The 22,344-nt window shown below is 38.1% G+C and overlaps 1 protein-coding gene across 10 annotated transcripts in view; it reads right to left on the reverse strand.

The window, feature by feature from the left end:
* ERC2 (ELKS/RAB6-interacting/CAST family member 2) overlaps positions 1-22,344 on the reverse strand; it is a 958,416-nt gene that overhangs the window by 644,152 nt on the left and 291,920 nt on the right. The window lies entirely within an intron of this gene.

The following is a 22,344-nucleotide window of genomic DNA, read 5'->3' on the forward strand; positions in this document are numbered from 1 at the left end:
CATGGTACCCAGGATATAATATTTAATAAATGTAAGTTTAAAGAAAAAGAGAACGAATACAGAGTATGGACATATCAAGGAAGAGTAAGAAGACAGAATTGCTCTAAGAATATAGGTCATGTTTAGCTGCAGAGGAGTTGGAAATGAAAGGAAGGCACTACAGACTGATAACCAGTCTTCAGAATCAAGCTAGGAATATCTACTAAACTCTGAAAGGGATTCATAAGCTGGTAAATAAAAGGCAGTAAGACAGGCTTTGCGCAGTTAGTAATAAAACCAGATCCAAAATGGAAGTTGAAAACTGTGGAGATAACAAAACCAACACTTAGTGGTAAAAGAATTCTCAGACATGTTTGAGAATCAAGGATAGAGAAAAGGGTAGAAGAATCACTAAAAGAAAGAGGGCCAAAAATCATGGAAATTATGGAAAAGCCCTAGAAAATAAGAGTGAATAGTTTCAAGAAGGCAGAGGAGTCAAATGTTTGAAGAGCTTAAAGACTAAGAAAAAAGTTAAGATGTCATTGATGACCTAAGGGCAGTTTCATTGGAGTTGTACTGCCATAATTAGAAACTGAACCCCAGTGTTTTAAATCCCATGGAGTCAGGAGTGATTGCCAAGTCACTCAACAACCAGTATGGAAAAAAGCCAGAACCCCCCAGGAAGGACACCTCCTGATGCACTAGAACCAGGTCTGGGAAGTCCCTGCAGGGCCCAGGATTAACTCTTTAGTTGCTGAATTTGGGGACCCCAAGGTAAGGGCTGGAGTTGGGTGAAGGGTACTCTGAGGGTTTGAGGTAGCTGTGGAAGTGCTGCAATATTTTAGCAACCAATGTAGTTGTACCTGTGCCTCTCAACTGAGTATTGGTCCTGCAAAGAAAACTGCTTCAGTTAAAGTCAAGAGTTTTCTACATGCCCAGTGCATGGAAGGGAGCACTGGCTGATTAAAAATCATTTCCATGTGCCTGTGACACACACTACAACAAAGTTTCCCCAGTGCCAACCTGAACACTAACTGCATTAAAATCATCTAGAGAGTGAGCAAAAAAACTATTGATGACTTAGTTTCACGCAAGGACATTCTCTTTTAGGGGACTGGGGAACACAAAAATCTGTATTTATTTGTAAGCTCCTCAGCTTGGGGGGCAAAAAATAATAGCTGATATGTATTGATTACTTACACAAGCACTGTGCTAGGAAACTTTCATTTAATCTTCCCCATAATCCTATGAATTAAGGATTTATTTCACCCATTTAACAGGTCAGAAGACTTACAGATAGTAAATGGTTTGCCCAAGGTTTCCCCCTGAGTAAACGGGAATCATTCCCTCAATAGAGAAGCCTGCCTTGAATAGGAGAGAGGAGGCCACATATTGGGACCTTGCTGTCCACAGGCCAATCTCAGAAGGGACTAGCCTCAGAGAACATATGCTATTCTGGTTCTTTCTTCCACAGTACTTTTAGCCTCTAAAGATCACTGAGCAAGGTCAAAAGAAAAGAGTAAAGAGGTTGGAGAGAGAGGAAAGGGAGGAAAAAAATTTCAGAAACTGCTTCCAGATGAGAGGACAGTCCCTCTGTGTGCGCAGTGCTGTCCCCTCAACGATGGGTTGCATGTCATCTTTCATGTACATCCAAATGGAAAGAGGGTTTGAATTCCAGCTGCCCACCTTGAGAATGCCAGCAATTCAGGGAGTACTACTTCACAACACAGTGAACGCATTTTAGGGAGCCTATAAAGATGGACAGCTGATCCCTCCATTTCTCTTTCAGTGCTCTTTAGGAAAAGATTGGGTGAAGAAGCTCTCCGAGTTAGCCTTCTAGCAAGCTGAACTTGCTCTTCTTGTTCCTTTTAACCCACTTCCTGGTTGGGTTTGGTGTGTCCTCTTAGAATCTCTGAAACATAACACAGATCATTCTACATTCAACCAGTTTGTTTCATGGAAAAAAAAAAAAGGGGGGGACAGGCAGCAGTGGAATTCAGGCCACCCCAAGTCACCAATGTGGCCTGATGGATGTGGAAACTGGACCATGCCTCAGGGATGAGGCATGTGACAGTTGGTATGCTGTCATTACTGTAACCTGAAAAGGGAAGTTCACATGAGGCCTGTGGTTGACTTCTCAACCCTGCTGGCAGGGGCACACGCCAGTAAGGAAATTGCAATCCCTAAGTAAACAATAGGCTAGGAACCTGAGCACCAGCAAGGGAGAGGGCAGGGGCTCTGGCCTGGGCAGGGCTGGCCAAATGGAGCAAACAAAGCTAAGATTTAAACTTTGCGAGAATGTCATGTCAATTCAGACTCCCCAGCAGGGCCCCTTGAGAGTCCAAATTGCCAGGCATCAAGCCTCAGACTTGGCAGAGTTTTAAAAGTAGGACAGTTAGTCCAATCCCTTCTTTTGCCAGATAAGAAAAGTGAGAGCCAGTGGGGACAAGTGACTTGCCAAATGCCCAATAGCCAGAAAGCTAAGTTCCTAGGTCATTTATTATTCCATAGACCTCCTGAGACTTGCTATTTTTTCTTCACTGTTTTCTCCTTTCAAAGACACCTTTAAAGTCTTTCCAACATGCAAACTATGTGTGTATTCAGAGATGAGTCTCTCTGCTGAAAATAAGCTTATTTAGTTCTTTCTTTCTGGTGGTCCTTGCTCAAATGGACAACCTCTTTTTTACAGATAAACCTCAATTTCCAGACTCAAAGGGAAGAGATGGAGAAGCAAAGGATTCCATGAGCATCTATTATGTGCCAGGATTTTCCCATGCCTTAATTCACTTTAATCCCCACCACAACTCGTACAGGCTGGTATCATGGACCCATTGCCCAGATGGGAAAGGTGAAGCATAGAGAAGCAGCAGGCAGCAAGCAAAATTCTCAGTTTCCATAAATAACCTAATCCTCTCCCCTTTGGAACCTTCTCAGTTTAGCAAAAGAAAACAAGAATTTAAAAAATCTTGCATTTTCAAAGTTTCTGATGATGGCTTTTAACCAACTTGTTGTTTTTTTCCAAATAATAAATCCTGATCACTTCTACATTTAAAAAATGCACATTATTGAAAACATGAAAATTTAGGGGAGTGACATGGTTTGGATATGTGTCCCCACCCAAATCTCATGTTCAATCGTAATCCCCAGTGTTGGAGGTGGGGCCTGGTAGGAGGTGACTGGATCATGGAGGCAGTTTCTCATGAATGATTTAGCACCATACGCTTGATGCTATCCTCGCAATAGGGAATGAATTCTCATGAGATCAGGTCATTTAAAAGTGTGTGGCGCTCCTATCCACCTGCCTCATGCTCCTGCTCTGGCCATCTTACTGTGCCTGCTCTCTTTTCACCTTCCTCCATAATTCTAAGTTTCCTGAGACCTCCCCAGAAGCCAAGCAAATGCCAACATCACGCTTCCTCTATAGCCTTCAAAACCGTGAGCCAGTTAAACCTCTTTCATTTATAAATTAGCCAGTCATCAGTATTTCATTATAGCAATGTGAGAATGGACTAATACAGGGGGAAAAAAGAGGAAAAAAATCCTTTATAATCTTCTTTCCCAGAATAAATGTCAACATTTTAGTACATTTCCCCCCAAGCTTTTATTCCACATTGATAAATATAACCTCTTTATACATTAAGAATACTAAACCTCTAAACTGCTGTAAACCTTAAAAATATGTCTCATAGTTGGTTATTCTATTATTTTTTTCAACTTTTATTTTAGATTCAGGGAGTATATGTACAGGTTTGTTACCTGTGTATACTGCATGATGCTGAGGTTTGCAGCACAAATGATCCTATCACCCAGGTACTAAGCATAGTACCCAACAGTTAGTTTTCCAACCCTTGTCCCCTTGGCTCCTTCCTCCCTAGTAGTACCACTTTCTATTGTTGCCATCTATCTTTATGTCCATGAGTACTCGATGTTTAACTCCCACTTATCAGTGAGAACATGCAGTATTTGGTTTTCTGTTCCTGTATTAGTTCACTTAGGATAATAGCCTCCAGCGGCATCCACGTTGCTGCAAAGAACACGATTTCATTATGGCTGTATAGTATCCTATGGTGTATACATACTACACTTTCTTCATCTAGTCCACTATTAATGGGCACCTAGGTTGATTCCATGTCTTTACTATGGTGAATAGTGTTGGGATAAACGGGCGAGTGTGTGTCTTTTTGGGATAACAATTTACATTCCTTTGGGTAATGGAATTGCTGGGTCAAATAGCAGTTATCTTTTAAGTTCTTTCAGAAATCTCCAAACTGCTTTCCACAGAGGCTGACCTAATTTGCATTCCCACCAACAGCATATAAGCATTTCCATTTCTCCACAACATCACTAGCATCTGTTGTGTTTTGACTTTTTAATAATAGCCATTCTAACTGGTGTAAGATGATTTCTCACTGTGGTTTTTATTTGCTTTTCTCTGATGATTATGTTTGTTGGACACTTGCATGTCTTCCTTTGAGAAGTGTCTGTTCATGACTTTTGCCTAATTTTTCATGGAATTATTTGTTTTTCTGCTTGTTCAATGTTCAAGTTCCTGACAGATTCTAGATATACTTTTGCTGGATGTGCAGTTTGCAAATATTTTCTCCCATTCTGTAGATTTTTTGTTTCCTCTGCTAATAGTTTCTTCAGCCACGCAGAAGATCTTTAATTAATTAGGTCTCATTTGTCAATTTTTGGTTTTGTTGCAATTGATTTTGAGGACTTAGTCTAAATTCTTTCGCAAGGCCAATGTCCAGCATAGTGTTTCCTAGATTTTCTTCTAGGATTCTTATAGTTTGAGGTCTTGCATTTAAATCTTTAATCCATCTTAAGTTTTATATATGGTGAAATGTAAGTGTGTAGTTTCATTCTTCTGCATATGGCTAGCCAGTTATCCCAGCACCATTTATTAAATAGGGAGTTGTTCCCCATTGCTTATCTTTGTCAATTTTTCAAAGATCAGCTGGTGATAGATGTGTGGATTTATTTCTGGGTTTTCTATTCTGTTCCACTGATCTATGTGACTGTGTTTTTATACCAATGCTATGCTATTTTGGTTATTGTAGCTTTATAATATAGTTTGAAATCGGGTAATATGATGCCTCTGGCCTTGTTCTTTTTGCTTAGGATTGCTTATATGGTTTGGATGTTTGTCTGCTCCAAATCTTGTGCTGAAATGTGATTCCCAATGTTGGAGGTGGGGCCTGGTGGGTGGTAATTGGATCATGGGAGTGGATCCTTCACGAATGGTTTAGCACCATCCGCTTGATGCTAAGTGAATTATTATTGCTCAGTTAGCTTACATGAGATCTGGTTGTTGGAAAGAGTCTGGGGCCTCCTCCCAGCTCTTGCTCCAGCTTGCCATGTGATATACCTGCTCCTGCTCTGCCTTCTGCCATGACTGTAAGCTTCCTGAGGCCCTCATGAGAAGCTCAGCAGATGTTGTTGCCATGCCTGTACAGCCTGCAGAACCATGAGCCAATTAAACTTCTTTTCTTTATAGATTACCCAGCCTCCGGTATTTCCTTATAGCAATGTGAGGACAGCCTACTACAGTGGCTTTAGCTATTCAGTCTCTTTTTTGGTTCCATATAAAGTTTAGAAAAGTTTTTTCTAGTTCTGGGAAAAATGACATTGGTAGTTTGATAGGAATAGCATGGAATATGCAAATTGCTTTGGGCAGTATGGCCATTTTAATGATGATTCATCCAATCTATGAGTATGGAATTTTTTTTTTCCATTTATTTATGTCATCTATGATTTCTTTGAGCAGTGTTTTGCAGTTCTCCTCATAGAAATCTTACACTTCCTTGGTTAGATGGATTCTAGGTATTGTGTGTGTGTGCGTGTGTGTGTGTGTGTGTGTGGCTATTATAAATGAGATTGTATTCTTGATTATGCCTTCAGTTTGAACACTATTGGTGTATAGAAATGCTACTGATTTTTATACCTTGATTTTGCATTTTCAAACTTTACTGAAGTTGTTTATCAGTTCCCGAAGTCATTTGGCAGTCTTTAGAGTTTTCTAGGTATAGAATCATTTTGTCAGTAAAGAGATATAGCTTGACCTCTTCTCTTCCTGTTTAGTTGCCTTTTATTTCTTTATCTTGCCTGATGGCTCTGGCTAGCACTTCCAGTAATATGTTCAATAGGAGTAATGAGAGTGAGCAACCATTTCTCAAAGGGAATGCATCCAGTTTTTGCCCATTCAATATGATGTTGGTCATGGGTTTGTCATAGATGGCTCTTATTATTTTGAGGTATGTTGCTCCAATGCCTAGTTTAAGTCTTGAGAGATTTTAATCATAAAGGGATGTTGGACTTTATTGAAAGCTTTTTCCACATCTATTGAGATCATATGGTTTTTGTTTTTAATTCTGTTTACATGGTGAATCACATTTACTGATTTGCACATATTGAACCAACTTTGCATTCCAGGAATGAAGCCTACTTGATTGTGGTGAGTTAATTGTTTGATGTTGTTGAATTTGGCTTGATAGTATTTTGTTGAGGATTTTTGCATCTACATTCAACAAGGATACTGGCTTGTAGTTTTCATTTTTTGTTGTGTCTTTGCCAGGTTTTGGTATCACGGTGATACTTACTTTGTAGAATGAATTAGGGAGGAATCCATGTTCTTTGACTTTTTGCTTTAGTTCCAGTAGAACTAGTACCAGCTCTTCTCTGTATGTCTGACAGAATTCAACTGTGAATCAATCTGGTCCAAGGCTTTTTTTTTGGTTGGTAGGTTTTTTATTACTGATTAAATTTCAGAACTCAATATTGGTCTGTTCAGTGCTTCCATTTCTTCCTCATCCAATCTTGGGAGAGTGTGTGTTTCCAGGAGTTTACCCATTTCCTCTAGATTTTTTAGTTTGTGTGCATATAGGTGTTCATAATAGTCTCTGAGGATCTTCTGTATTTCTGTGGGATAAGTTGTAATGTCACCTTTGTCATTTCTGATTGTACTTATTTAGATCTTCTTTTTTTCTTTTTTAACCTAGCTAATGGTCTATCAATTCATCTGTTCAAGGAACCAATTTTTAGTTTCACTGATTCTTTGTATGCATTTTTGGGTCTAAGTTTTGTTCAATTCTGCTCTGATTTTTGTTATTTCTTTTCTTCTGCTAGCTTTGGGGTTAGTTTGCTCGTTTCTCTAGTTTTTCTAGGTGTGATGTTACATTATTAATCTGAGATCTTTCTAACTTTTTGAGGTAGGCATTTAGCACTACAAACTTTCCTCTTAACACTGCTTTTGCTCTGTTCCAGAGCTTTTGGTATCTTGTGTCTCTGTTTTCATGTATTTCAAATAATTTCTCTATTTCTGCCTTAATTTCATTGTTTACCCAAAAGTCATTCAGGAGTAAATTGTTTAATTTCCATGTAATTATGTGCTTTTGAGAGATCTTCTTGGTATTGATTTCTATTTTTATTCCACAGTGGTCCAAGAGTATGGTGAGTACTATTTCAATTTTTCTGAATTTATTGAGATTTGCTTTATGGCTGAGCATGTGGTTGATCTTGGAGTACATTCCACATGCAGGTCAGAAGAACGTATATTCTGTAGTTGATGAGTGTAATATTCTGTAGATGTCTGTTAGGTCCAATTGGTCAAGTGTTGCATTTAAGTCCAGAATTTCTTTGTTAGTTTTCTGTCTCAATGATCTGTCTAATGCTCACAGTGGGATGCTGAAGTCTCCCACTATCATTGTATGTTGCTGTCTAAGTATTTTCCTAAATCTACAAGTACTTATTTTTGAATCTGAGTGTTCCAATGTTGGGTACATACATTTTTAAGACAGAAAAGTCTTTATCCTTTAACATTATGTAATGCCTTTCTTTGTCTTTTTTAACTGTTGTTGGTTTAAAGTCTGTTTTACCTAATATAAGAATAGTGACCTCTGCTTCTTTTTTTGTTTGTTTTTTATTTGTATGGTAGATCTTTCTCCAGCTCTACTTTGAGCCTGTGGGTGTTGTTACATGTGATATGGATCTCTTGAAGACAGCAGACAGGTAAGTCTTTTCTTTTCATCCAACTTTCCACTCTGTGCCTTTTAAAGTGGGGCATTTAGACTATTTACATTCAAGGTTAATATTGATATGTGAGGTTTTGATCCTATCATGAAGTTACCAGCTTGTTGCTTTGTAGTCTTGAGTGTGGTTCCTTTATAGGGTCTGTGAGCTATGTACTAAGTGTATTTTTGTGACAGCAGGCATCACCTTTTGTGTCCATATCTAGAATGCCCTTAAGGATCTCTTGTAAGCCTTCATCGTTGGTTATTTTATAGTTCTGTTTTTAAGTAATCAAAGTTATTGATCATTTCCTTTGTAATATTTTTATTTTTAATAACAGCTTTCATGAGATATAGTACACACACCATAAAAATCAACCTTTTAAAAGTAAATAATTTAGAGGTTTGTGCAACCATCACTACTATTTAATTCCAGAACATTTTCATTCCCAAAGTCCAGTACCCATTTGCACTAACTCTTCTTTCCTCCTTCCCCCAGCCCTAGCTCCTGGCAATCATTAATCTACTTTCTGTCCCTAATTTGCCTATTCTGGACATTCAATATTAATAGTATCACATAATATATGGCCTTATCCAACTGACTTCTTTCACTTAGCATAATGTTTTCAAGGTTCATCCATGTTGTGGCATATATGAGTACTTTATTACCTTTTATCGATGAATAATATTCTACTATGCAGATATAATATATTTTATTTCTTTATATATCAAATGATAGACATTTGGGTTGTTTTAGCTTTGGGCTATTACAAATAATGGTAGCATGAACATTTGTGGATAGTTTTTTGTGTGAACATACGTTTTCAATTCTGTTGGGTGTGTACCTAGAAGTGAAATTTCTAGGTCATGTGGTAACTCTATGTTTAACATTTTCAGGAACTGCTAAACAGTTTTCCAAATTGGGCTGACCATTTTATGTTCCCATCATCAATATATGATAGTTCTAATTTTTCCATATCCTCCCCAACACTCATTATTGTCTTTTTTATTTTACCCATCCTAGTGAGGAAGAAGTTGTATGTAATTGTGGTTTTGGTGTGCATTTCCCTAAGGACAAATGATGTTGAGCATCTTTTTATGTCCTTATTGGCCATCTGTATGTCTTCTTTGGAGAAAAGTCTAATTAAATCCTTGCCCAGTTTTGTAATTGAGTTACCTTTTTATTGATGACTTATTTTTCCTTTATTTTTAAAGCAACCTTTTAATTAAAATATTAATATAATATACATAAGAAAGTACCCAAATAATAGGCTTGCAGAATGATAAATTGTGATAAATGATAAACTTGGGCCAACCAGATCACAAAACAGAATATAACAGAAATAGAATATTACCTGTACTTCAGAAACCTCCTTCCTAGCCCTCTCAACCTTCACATTTTCCCTTCTCTTCTTCAGATTAACTACCATCCAGACATCTAACACTATCAATTAGTTTAGCATGTTTTGGGAACATATATATATTCTTTTGTGGCTGGCTTCTTTCAATTATTTTGGGGTAGTATTCATTTATGTTATTGCATATGGCAATAGCTTGGTCCTTCTCATTGCCATATAGCATTTCATTGAATGCATATTCCACTACTGTTTTATCTACCCTACTTATGACAGTTGTTTCACTTGTTTAAAGTCTTAGTTATCATACATTTAGTTATGTTTAGTACCTTTTCATTTAAATTAAGTCTTTTATAGCCATTGTTAGACTTGCTTTTATATATTTGGGGGTTTTTAATACCAGTGTAAGTGATACTATTTTCTAAATTTCATATCCTAATTGTTTATAACTAGTATGTAAAATAAGATTCATTTAAAAATACTGGCCAGCCATTTGGCTAAATTTATTTACAAATCTAATATTGTACAAATGGATTCATTGATATTTTCTACAGATACAATTATGGTACTTGTGAATAAAAATTCTTTAATTTTTTTCTTTCTAATTCTTATACCTAGGATGTCCGTAACATTATCAAATAGAAGTGATGGTAACTGGCATTCTTGTCTTATTCCTTATATCATAGAGAAAGCTTTCAACATTTTACCATTGAACATGATATGTGCTATAGTTTTCTTGTAACTAATCTTATTAGATTAAAAAACTCCTCTACTCTTGACTTTCTTAAAAACATTTTTGGGGGCCATGGATGGATGTTGCATTTGTCAAATGCTTTTTCTGTGCCTATAAATGATACTCATTTTCTCCTTTTCCTTGCTTATATGCTGGATAACATGATTGATATGCAAATATTAGTTGAGAGATCCAAGATGGCCGATTAGGAGGAACTTGCGATTGCAGCTCCGAGAGAAAGCGCAGAGAGTGAGTGGACGCCGCATTTCCAGACGGATTTTTACTGCCCACAGACCAGGAGATTCACAGGGGGAAGAGCACTACAGGTCACCAGCGCTGCTGGCTTGAGCGGTGCACCCCGGCCACTAGGCCTGCACCCTGAGGCAGGGAGCAGCGGCTCCTTCTGCAGAGTGAGTGTGACCGAGTCCCCTGTAAGCCAGCAAGGGGAGCTGAAACAGGGAGTCAAGCCAGGAGATTCCAGGGCAAAGAAAGCGCCACAGGAAACACAACTGAACCCAGGTCAGTCCAGCTCTGTGGGGGAGGGGCGTCTTCCATTAGGACACACCCTGCAGTTCCCAGGGCAAGTAACCAATGCAACCCGCCACTACAGAGACTCTGTCACTACAGGAGCGGGCCAACATAGCGGAAGCAGTTCTAACTACACCCATATAAACAGGACTGCAGGGAAGTTCACAAGGAAGCTGGGCGGAGCCCACAGCAGCTCAGCGAAGCCTCTGCACGCTAAGTGAGACTAGGCTGCCACCTTGTGGGCAGGGAAAGCAACAACAAGACAGCAGAAAACCATAAAGCCCTAACTACCTGGGACAGAACACCGGGAGGGAAGAAAAAGCGGGGTTTATGAGTTCTGCTGCTGCAGACTTAAAATTACCAAAATCAGAAAGACAGCAACTACAAAGTCGATAGGCAGATAGATCCACAAAGATGGGAAGAAACCAGTGCAAAAAGGATGAAAACACCCAAAATCAGAACACTTCTCCTCCTACCAGGGAGCACAACTCCCCCACCAGCAAGGGAACAAGACTGGATGGAGAATGAGTGTGATGAAATGACAGAATCAGCTTTCAGAAAGTGGATAATAAGAAACTTTCATGAGCTAAAAGAACATGTTCTAACCCAATGCAAAGAAACTAAGAACCTTGAAAAAAGACTTGACGAAATGCTAACAAGAATGGACAACTTAGAGAGGAATATGAGTGAATTGATGGAGCTGAAAAACACAACATGAGAACTTTGCGAAGCATGCACAAGTTTCAACAGCCGAATTGACCAAGCAGAAGAAAGGATATCAGAGGTTGAAGATCAACTCAATGAAATAAAACGAGAAGGCAAGATTAGAGAAAACAGGGTAAAAAGGAATGAACAAAGCCAACAAGAAATATGGGACTATGTGAAAAGACCTTATCTACGTTTGATAGGGGTACCTGAATGTGACGAAGAGAATGCATCCAAGCTGGAAAATACTCTCCAGGATATTATCCAGGAAAACTTCCCCAACCTAGCAAGGCAGGCCAATAATCAAGTCCAGGAAATACAGAGAACACCACAAAGATATTCCTCTAGAAGAGCAACACCAAGGCACATAATCATCAGATTCACCAGGGTTGAAATGAAGGAGAAAATACTAAGGGCAGCCAGAGAGAAAGGTCGGGTTACCCACAAAGGGAAGCCCATCAGACTACAGCAGATCGCTGAGCAGAAACCCTACAGGCCAGAAGAGAGTGGGGGCCAATATTCAACATCCTTAAAGAAAAGAACTTTCAACCCAGAATTTCATATCCAGCCAAACTAAGCTTCATAAGTGAAGGAAAAATAAAATCCTTTGTGAACAAGCAAGAACTCAGAGATTTCATCACCACCAGACCAGCTTTACAAGAGCTCCTGAAGGAGGCACTACACATAGAAAAGAACAACCAGAACTAGCCACTCCAAAAACACACGAAATGGTAAAGAGCATCAACACAATGAAAAATCTGCATCAACCAGTGGGCAAAACAGCCAGCTAGCATCAAAATGACAGGATCAAATTCACAAATAACAATATTAACCCTAAATGTAAACGGACTAAATGCCCCAATCAAAAGACACAGACTGGCAAATTGGATAAAAAGCCAAAACCCATCAGTGTGCTGTATCCAGAAAACCCACCTCACATGCAAGGATACACAAAGACTCAAAATAAAGGGATGGAGGAAGATTTACCAAGCAAACGGAGAGCAAAAAAAAGCAGGAGTTGCAATTCTCATCTCTGATAAAATATACTTTAAAGCAACAAAGATCAAAAGAGACAAAGAAAGACATTACATAATGGTAAAGAGATCAATGCAACAAGAAAAGCTAACGATCCTAAATATATATGCACCTAATACAGGAGCACCCAAATACATAAGGAAAGTTCTTAAAGAATTACAAAGAGACCTAGACTCCCACACAATAATAGTGGGAGACTTCAACACCCCATTGTCAATATTAGACAGATCAACGAGACAGAAAATTAACAAGGATATCCAGGACTTGAACTCGGACCTGGAACAAGCAAACCTAATAGACATTTACAGAACTCTCCACCCCAAATCCACAGAATATACATTCTCCTCAGCACCACATCACACCTACTCTAAAATTGACCACATAATTGGAAGTAAATCACTCCTCAGCAAATGCAAAAGAACAGAAACCATAACAAACAGTCTCTCAGACCACAGTGCAATCAAGTTAGAACTCAGAATTCAGAAACCAACCCAGAACTGCACAGCTTCATGGAAAATGAACAACTTTCTCCTGAATGTTGACTGGATAAACACTGAAATGAAGGCAGAAATAAAGATGTTCTTCGAAACCAACGAGAACGAAGACACCACATACCAGAATCTCTGGGACACATTTAAAGCAGTCTCTAGAGGAAAATATATAGCAATAAGTGCCCACATGAGAAGAAAGGAGAGATCTAAAATTGACACCCTATCGTCAAAATTGAAAGAGCTCGAGGAGCAAGATCAAAAAAACTCAAAACCTAGCAGAAGACAAGAAATAACTAAGATCAAAGCAGAATTGAAGGAGATAGAGACATGAAAAACCCTACAAAAAATCAATAAATCCAGGAGCTGGTTTTTTGAAAAGATCAACAAAATAGACAGACCACTAGCCAGACTAATAAAAAAGAAAAGAGAGAATAACCAAATAGATGCAATAAAAAATGATAAAGGGGATATCACCACAGATTCCACAGAAATTCAAACCATCATCAGAGATTATTACAAGCAACTCTATGCACATAAACTAGAAAACCGGGAAGAAATGGATAAATTCCTGGACAGTTGCCTCCTCCCAAGCCTAAACCAGGAAGAAGTCGAAACCCTGAATAGACCAATAACAAGGTCTGAAGTCGAGGCAGCAATTAAGAGCCTACCACCCCAAAAAAGCCCAGGTCCAGATGGGTTCACAGCAGAATTCTACCAGACATACAAAGAGGAACTGGTACCATTCCTACTGAAACTATTCCAAATAATCCAAAAAGAGGGAATCCTTCCCAAATCATTTTATGAGACCAACATCATCCTAATACCAAAACCCAGCAGAGACTCAACAAGAAAAGAAAACTACAGGCCGATATCCATGATGAACATAGATGCAAAAATCTTCAATAAAATACTGGCAAACCGATTACAACAGCACATCAAAAAGCTTATCCACAATGATCAAGTAGGATTCATCCCGGGGATGCAAGGATGGTTCAATATACGCAAGTCTATAAATGTAATTCACCACATAAACAGAACCAAAGACAAAAACCACATGATTATCTCAATTGATGCAGAGAAGGCCTTCGACAAAATTCAACAGCCCTTTATGCTAAAAACTCTCAATAAACTAGGTATCGACGGAACGTATCTCAAAATAATAAAAGCTATTTGCGACAAACCAACAGCCAATATCATACTGAATGGGCAAAAACTGGAAGCATTCCCTTTGAAATCTGGCACTAGACAAGGATGCCCTCTCTCACCACTCCTATATAGTACTGGAAGTTCTAGCCAGAGCAATCAGGCAAGAAAAGGAAATAAAGGGTATTCAATTAGGAAAGGAGGAAGTCAAATTGTCCCTGTTTGCAGACGACATGATTGTATATCTAGAAGACCCCAACCTCTCAACCCAAAATCTCCTGAAACTAATAAGCAACTTCAGCAAAGTCTCAGGATACAAAATCAATGTGCAAAAATCACAAGCATTTCTATACACCAATAACAGACTTAAAGAGAGCCAAATGAAGAACGAACTGCCATTCACAATTGCTACAAAGAGAATAAAATATCTAGGAATACAACTAACAAGGAACGTAAAGGATCTCTTCAAGGAGAACTACAAACCACTGCTCAACGAAATAAGAGAGGACACAAACAGATGGAGAAACATTCCATGTTCATGGTTAGGAAGAATCAATATCGTGAAAATGGCCATACTGCCCAAAGTAATTTACAGATTCAATGCTATCCCCATCAAGCTACCAATGACCTTCTTCACAGAACTGGAAAAAACCACCTTAAACTTCATATGGAACCAAAAGAGAACCCGCATAGCCAAGTCAATTCTAAGCAAAAAGAACAAAGCAGGAGGCATCACACTACCGGACATCAAACTATACTACAAGACTACAGTAATCAAAACAGCATGGTACTGGTACCAAAACAGAGATATAGACCAATGGAACAGAACAGAGGCCTCGGAGGCGACACAACATATCTACAACCACCCGATCTTTGACAAACCCAACAAAAACAAGCAATGGGGAAAGGAATCCCTGTTCAATAAGTGGTGTTGGGAAAACTGGCTAGCCATATACAGAAAGCAGAAACTCGACCCCTTCCTGACACCTTACACTAAAATTGACTCCAGATGGATTAAAGACTTAAACATAAGACCTAACACCATAAAAACCCTAGAAGAGAGCCTAGGCAAAACCATTCAGGACATAGATGTAGGCAAGGACTTTATGACCAAAACACCAAAAGCATTGGCAACAAAAGCCAAAATAGACAAATGGGACCTGATCAAACTCCACAGCTTCTGCACGGCGAAAGAAACAGTCAATAGACTGAATCGGCAACCAACAGAATGGGAAAAAATTTTTGCAGCCTACCCATCTGACAAAGGGCTGATATCCACAATTTACAACGAGCTAAAACAGATTTACAAGAAAAAAACAAACAAGCCCATTCAAAAATGGGCGAAGGATATGAACAGGTACTTTACAAAAGAAGACATACATGAGGCCAACAAACATATGAAAAAATGCTCATCATCACTGGTCATTAGGGAAATGCAAATCAAAACTACATTGAGATACCATCTCACGCCAGTTAGAATGGCGATTATTAAAAAATCTGGAGACAACAGATGCTGGAGAGGATGTGGAGAAATAGGAACACTTTTACACTGTTGGTGGGAGTGTAAGTTAGTTCAACCATTGTGGAAGACAGTGTGGCGATTCCTCAAGGACCTAGAAATAGAAATTCCATTTGACCCAGCAATCTCATTACTGGGTATATATCCAAAGGATTATAAATCGTTCTACTGTAAGGACACATGCACACGAATGTTCATTGCAGCACAGTTTACAATAGCAAAGACCTGGAACCAACCCAAATGCCCATTGATGATAGACTGGACAGGAAAAATGTGGCACATATACACCATGGAATATTATGCAGCCATCAAAAACGATGAGTTCGTGTCCTTTGTAGGGACATGGATGAACCTGGAAACCATCATTCTCAGCAAACTGACACAAGAACACAAAATCAAACACCACATGTTCTCACTCATAGGTGGGTGTTGAACAATGAGAACACATGGACACAGGGAGGGGAGCACTATACACTGGGGTCTGTTGGGGAGGAGTGGGGGGGACAGAGTGGGGGTGGGGAGTTGGGGAGGGATAGCATGGGGAGAAATGCCAGATATAGGTGAAGGGGAGGGAGGCAGCGAATCACACTGCCACGTATGCACCTATGCAACAACCTTGCATGATTTTCACATGTACCCCAAAACCTAAAATGCAATTAAAAAAAAAAAAAGAAATATAAGAACTAAAGATAGATGAGTTAGTTGGTAGATATAGTTAAATGGATGTAGTTATAATAAAATTTGTTTTTATTAAAAAAAAAACAAATATTAGTTCAATATTGCATTCCTAAAATAAACACAACTTGGTCATGTCACTTATTTGTTATTGAGTTTAATTCACTAGGCCATTTTGTATCAACAGTGTTTACTCAGGAGATAGCTTGTAATTCTCCTTTTTGTAACATATTCGCTGGGTATGAATATCAAACATATGCTGGCCTCATAAAACAAGATGGGAAATGCTCCCTCTTTTTCTATTATGGAAGAGTTTCTGTATGATTGATTTCATTTCTTCTTCAAATATTTGGTACAATTCACAGAAATAAGCCATCTGGGCCTGTAATTGTTTCTGTTTGGCCTGGGTTTTTAGATTTTTGGTTTGGTGGTAAGATTTTAAATTATAGAATCATATCCTTTAATACATAAGACTACTCAGACATTCTATTTCTTCTTGAGCAAGTTTTGACAAGTTGTGATTTTAAAAGAATTTTTTCACTTATCTAAAATTTCAACTTTATTTTCATGAAGTTGCTAATAAAATCCTCTCATATTTTTAATGTTAATAAGATTTTTAGTGATGCCCCCCTTTCATCCCTGATTTTGGTTATTTGTGCTGTCTCTACTCTTCGTGATTCTAATCAGGATTTGTCATTTTTGTTAATCTCTTCAAAGAATCAGCATTTAGCTTTGGTGTTTCTCTCTAGTATATGTTTACTTTCTATCTATTTAACATTAGTTTTTATCTTTATTATTTCTTTCTCTCCACCTTCTTTTTCTACTGGTTCAATGTGCTCTTCCAGGGCTTTTAAACTTACAATGTCTTCTCTCAACCAAACCAAATGGTTTGATCTTCCAAAGACACTCCTTATACTTACTAGACTCTTATAGTTCTCACTGTTTGTAAACCATATTCCCCTTTATCAAAGTCATGCCAGTTTTTCAAGGTTCTCTTCAAATGCTACCTCCTCCAAAAAGCATTCTATGCCCTTCTCTTATTTGATATCCTTTGACTCCTTATAGCTGATTTTGCCCTTCTTAAGTCACTTTATAACCTGGTTTATGTACTTCATCCCATTAGCTCCTTAATGACTTGGAGCTCAGTTTTTCTGAAAGCATCACCATGGTGCTGTATACAAAATAGCTGCTCAGTAAACACTGGTGTTTTTGATTCAACTTCAGGAGTTAGATTCACAAAAACTAACCTGGGTAATAGCAAGAATTATCAACTGTCAATTCAGTCAAACATATAGAGTCAAATACATCATAAGAAGAGTCTGAGGGAAAGGGGAAAGAATTCTCATCTTCCAAAAAAATCTTACTTGCTTCTAAGTGACAACCATATATCATACAGAGCTAACATTTAACTTGACCATCACTTAAAAATCACATTTTTTTCCCTTATTTAAGGCAAATAGTTAAATGAGACAAAGGGATTTGTTGTTGTTTTATATTGGGGGGTCAAGTTGGAAAATGAGAAGATAAAGAAATCTCCCAAGAAAAAAAATGTAAGCTAAAGGATAATTCTAGTATTGTAAAAGCACACTGCATATCAAAAACACAGTCCTTTGCAAGTTTGAATACGTTATCACACCAGGCTGTTAAAAAAGACTTCAGAGCAAGACTTAAAATTCAGGGGAGAAACAGGGCATATGTTGGCTATAATGTACATATTTGGATCCCTATTTGGAGGCATGACAACACACACATGTAAAAAGTAGGAGTCTTGCCTTTTAGCACAAAGTACAGCTCTGTACCTTTCCAAAAATATCACATAAGCCACTCTGTCTCTCATGAGCTGCCTCTACCCATTCTAGAACGCAAACCTCAGTGCACGATTTCCAAAGTAAATGTTGAAAGAAAAAAACATTTGAACCTATGAGCTATCTTTAGTAAAGGCAGAAAGGAGGAGCAGAGAGTGCAAGAGCTTTGGGGAGAAACTTATGTTCAAATCTCAGCTGTCAATCGACTAGCTGCAGGACCGTGGGCAGTTTTCTTATCCTTTCTAAACCATACCTTTCTCATCTGTGAAATGGGGATAACTATGCTTATTCACAGGTTTATTGCACATCAAGTGCTGGAGCCCTCATGTGTGGTAGTGATGTTCCTGTCACTGGGTGTTACTGGTGGTGCAGGTGGCACTGTTGTTAGTGCCGTTACTGTTTTTAATAGCCACAAAAGGAGAAGGGGCATATTCTTAAGGCCCAAAAGCCATCATCATAATAGCTTGACTAGAAAAACTGGGATTGGCACAAATTTCCTATGAACGTAGCAAAAATTTCCTATGAAAGTAAAACTTTTGGACATCATGTTTATGTCACATCAAATTTATAATAAAAATAAGTTACACATTCTTTCAAAGGAATTAGCATTAAAGAAAGGAAAAAGAGAAAACAAGAAGAAATAATTCTAAGTAAAATCCAAACAAGTAACCATCCCAAAGATGAATGAAACAAACCTAGGTAGACCCTGGAGTCAAAGAAGTGGCAGCTACTTCATATACTTCATAGTGTCTCTGACCAGATTCCAGGATTCAGACAAATTCACAGTGGGTACTGGGTTGTGTTCAGTAGTCTAGGTTTGCCTTTGAACTGTCTCCCCTTCCTAGTTATGGGAAACTTGAGAAAGTTGCCAAGTAGTAGCTCTTAACTTCACCATGTTCCAGTACATCCCTTTCATATTTTGTGGAACTCAACAGGCTAAATTTGACCAAATACCAAGATACCTTTTAAGTAAAACCTAAGCCAACTGCAGGTCAGCTCCATGCAGAACAACAGTTATCTGCCAGGCACGAAGACAAAGTGAAGTCTTATTTTTATAACAAAAAATTAACCTCTGCATTAAAGTTGCACCTGAATGCAAAATCATATTCTTTGACCAACAGTACCACTTAAACTTCAGCAACTTAGTGGATCTCAGTCTTGCTTTGTTTACTACTTAGTTCCAATAAGAAAAAAGCCTGGTGGGGACAAATGTCACTCAAGAGGAACAACTCAAGGCACACAAGTGCCCTCAATGGCCATGGGACTGGAAAGCTACATACCCACAATCCTCACTTCAATTACCACAGAAACACTGCTCCATAGTCATATAATGCCTCTGGCTTCTTAATCCACTTTAGTTAACAAATTAACCAAATCAAGCACATTTTCTGAAACTTTTACCAAAACCCTTATGTCACTCATATATATATGTCTTCTTTGATAAATTCTGCTGAAAATCTGATCGTTTCTGCTATGCTAGCAAAACGTTTGTTTTTCCCAAAGAATATCATTTAATGTATTAAGGAAATGAGACCTAGAGAACTCCACGTAGTTTCTTTTCCACTTCAGCTGCTGTTTGGAGTGAAGTTTTATGTGTCATCTCAGTAATTATTATGACTCTAAGGGTTGAGTTTTTATATTTTTCAAAAACCACAACATTCTCCCTGCCCTTCCATTTGTGATTTTTGGAGTTGCTGTAGCCATTTGCTCAGACAGGCAGGAAGAGGTTGCCTGAAAATAGAACTCACATGAAGGAAGACAAGATAAGAGATGGAACGAGAGAAAATGGGATATGCTAATATCTTTTGAGCCTCTGAATCAAGCTGTGCCTGAAGCAATACCCCTGTTTTTTTCCAGTAAATTTTTTTTCCAATAAAGTTCCTTTTGGCTTTAGCCACTCTGAAATAGATTTTCCTTCACTTAAAAGTTTTAGCTAACAATGAAAAAGGGGTTTGAGATTATTTGACAAGAACTGCCATTACTGTCATTCATTTTCTTTAAAAAAAAATGGCTTTATGAATGACCCAAGAAAGTAAAACTTTTGGACATCATGTTTATGTCACATCAAATTTATAATAAAAATAAGTTACACATTCTTTCAAAGGAATTAGCATTAAAGAAAGGAAAAAGAGAAAACAAGCCTTTCAACTGCCATTCTTATTGACAGTTATCCACAAAAGCAGAAAAGAGGAGCTTAGTAAAGAATCTTTAGACACAAAAGCAAGAGAAGGAGGAGCACTGCAACACCTACAAAAAACTAATTTTCCAAGAAACACACACAATGTTCTAAGTGCAAACTTGGAACATACCTGCCAGACCAAATCAGGATCAAAATTAAAACTTGAAGCTTCCTGCAAGAAGATAAATCACAAACAACTTTATGCACTTTGCTTCCTTTCATTTTCATTTTCATTCAAGTGACTTCAGCCCCCAGGCTCAATTGGCTGGCAGTGGATGTGATGTCTTCAAGTGAACTGCCCCTAATTTGGTGCAGGCAGATGATATTTCCCAAGGTTCATCCCAGAGAAACATATTTTCACAACTCCAAAGTCCAGAGCAGGTACACAAAGATCTAAAACTACCAGATTGTGGTTCTAAATAGTGCTTGAACTTAGGCAAGATTTCAGACTTTCACAACAAATACCTTTTGCAAGTTTATGCAAAGTGTATATGTGGGGACAATGGGGGATTCTGAAGCTCACCCTTAGTACCTCTAAGAAGCAAGAAACAAATAGGGATAATCACTCAGCCTAATTCATCTAATCTCCCTAAAACTACAGGGTCAATTTAGGCTGAGAAATCTCTTCTTAATTTTAAACTATATCAAGGCACTAGATGAGACTGATGTTTAACCAGGACTAAAATACAACAGGGACTCAAGTTCTACTCACTAGGCTTAAGGGTCAGTTCGATTTGATAGTCAACTCTACAGCCTGTACAATATGAACTTCTAATATCCCCACCAATTTCATAGGGGTGTAATGTACAAAATCAGATGAGATCCCAGCCTCCAGAATGAGCTATCCACATGGCTGAGATGACCCTCCACCGGCTGCCTCTGTAACTCAATTTAGGTATGTTGAGGATAGATGCTAATGAGACCCAGACTTCTTTGTTGACAAGACAGAAGGCAGTGCTTTTGTAAGTTAACAGGCATCCAAAAAGACAACAGAAAAACCTGAGGATCAGTTTCCTGAAAAATATATTGATCTTCATTTTTCCTACAAATACAAATGCCTTATGCCTACAAATCAGCAACATTGGCATCCATAAAAGGAGAACTCTAGGCTCAATTTACTGATAATATATGGATATGAATTTGCCCTAGAATTCAAGTTTCTCCACCTTCTCATGTAGATGGCCTAAGTAAGCTTTTTATTTATAATTTTTTGTTTTATAATAAAATATAATGCTAGAAATGGCAAACTAGGATCAAACAGATTTTCTACTTTCAAAAGTCAGAAGAAAGTTACCAAATGTCTTTGTATGGAGATATTTACCAGGAAACTACCCACTATATTAGAAGAGATGTTTCTCCTGTTTTTTCCAAAGGCCTTGGGAACGCACTTATTTTTTTTTCTTAAACTATAATTTGGAAATAGATTGTATATACATCCTCTTCTTCATTACTATTTGCGCTGACTGGGAAGGTGGGTGTGGAGGTGGGTGGAAGGGGGACTGAGTCACCCTTTGCAAATAAAAAAATCAAGTCTTTTGTCCTTTTGTCTTTCATTTTTCCTCGTTTTTTTTTTCCTTTTTTTAAGCTTTGACCAAATATCAGGTTTGGTTCCAATGTGAAGTGAGGATTAAACTCTTAATCATGAACCACTGGCCTACTGTCCCCCAGTGTAGAACGTTCAGTTTCTTTTCAAAATGTTTAAATTACATAAGTTTAAAACAACTGATGAGCCAGAGTTAATAATTATTTTTTAATCCTATTGACATTTGGTCCCTTCAATGATATTTTTCAAACCTATATGCTACAAATACATTATGAGTGCCTCGACTCATGTAACCTCACTTGAGGGACACATAGTTTTAAAGCAAATGACCTATATAATTTTCACAAAAATCTTGGATGAAGAAATTGTCATTGAATAGAAAAAAACAATCCCTACTCAGAATTGCACATGCCAAGAATTCAAAAGCTCATACTAGTTTCTTTTCCCTTAAAACTTGGGAATTTGGGGGCAGATAATTCAAAATCATATGCTGCAAGGAGGAGAGAAGACTCATTGCTCTATCAGCAAGCTTTAGAATTCTCTTGCAGGCCCATGGTGACCGGCAAACTCCCTGAGTGTTAAACTTCAGTGTGGAATTTTCAGATTGCAAACATCTTGGATATAAATTTTTTGTTTCTTAATGGA

Source organism: Aotus nancymaae, unplaced genomic scaffold (genome assembly GCF_030222135.1).
Source record: "Aotus nancymaae isolate 86718 unplaced genomic scaffold, 86718_ANA_hifiasm-v0.15.2.pri h1tg000067l, whole genome shotgun sequence".
NCBI lineage: Eukaryota > Metazoa > Chordata > Mammalia > Primates > Aotidae > Aotus > Aotus nancymaae.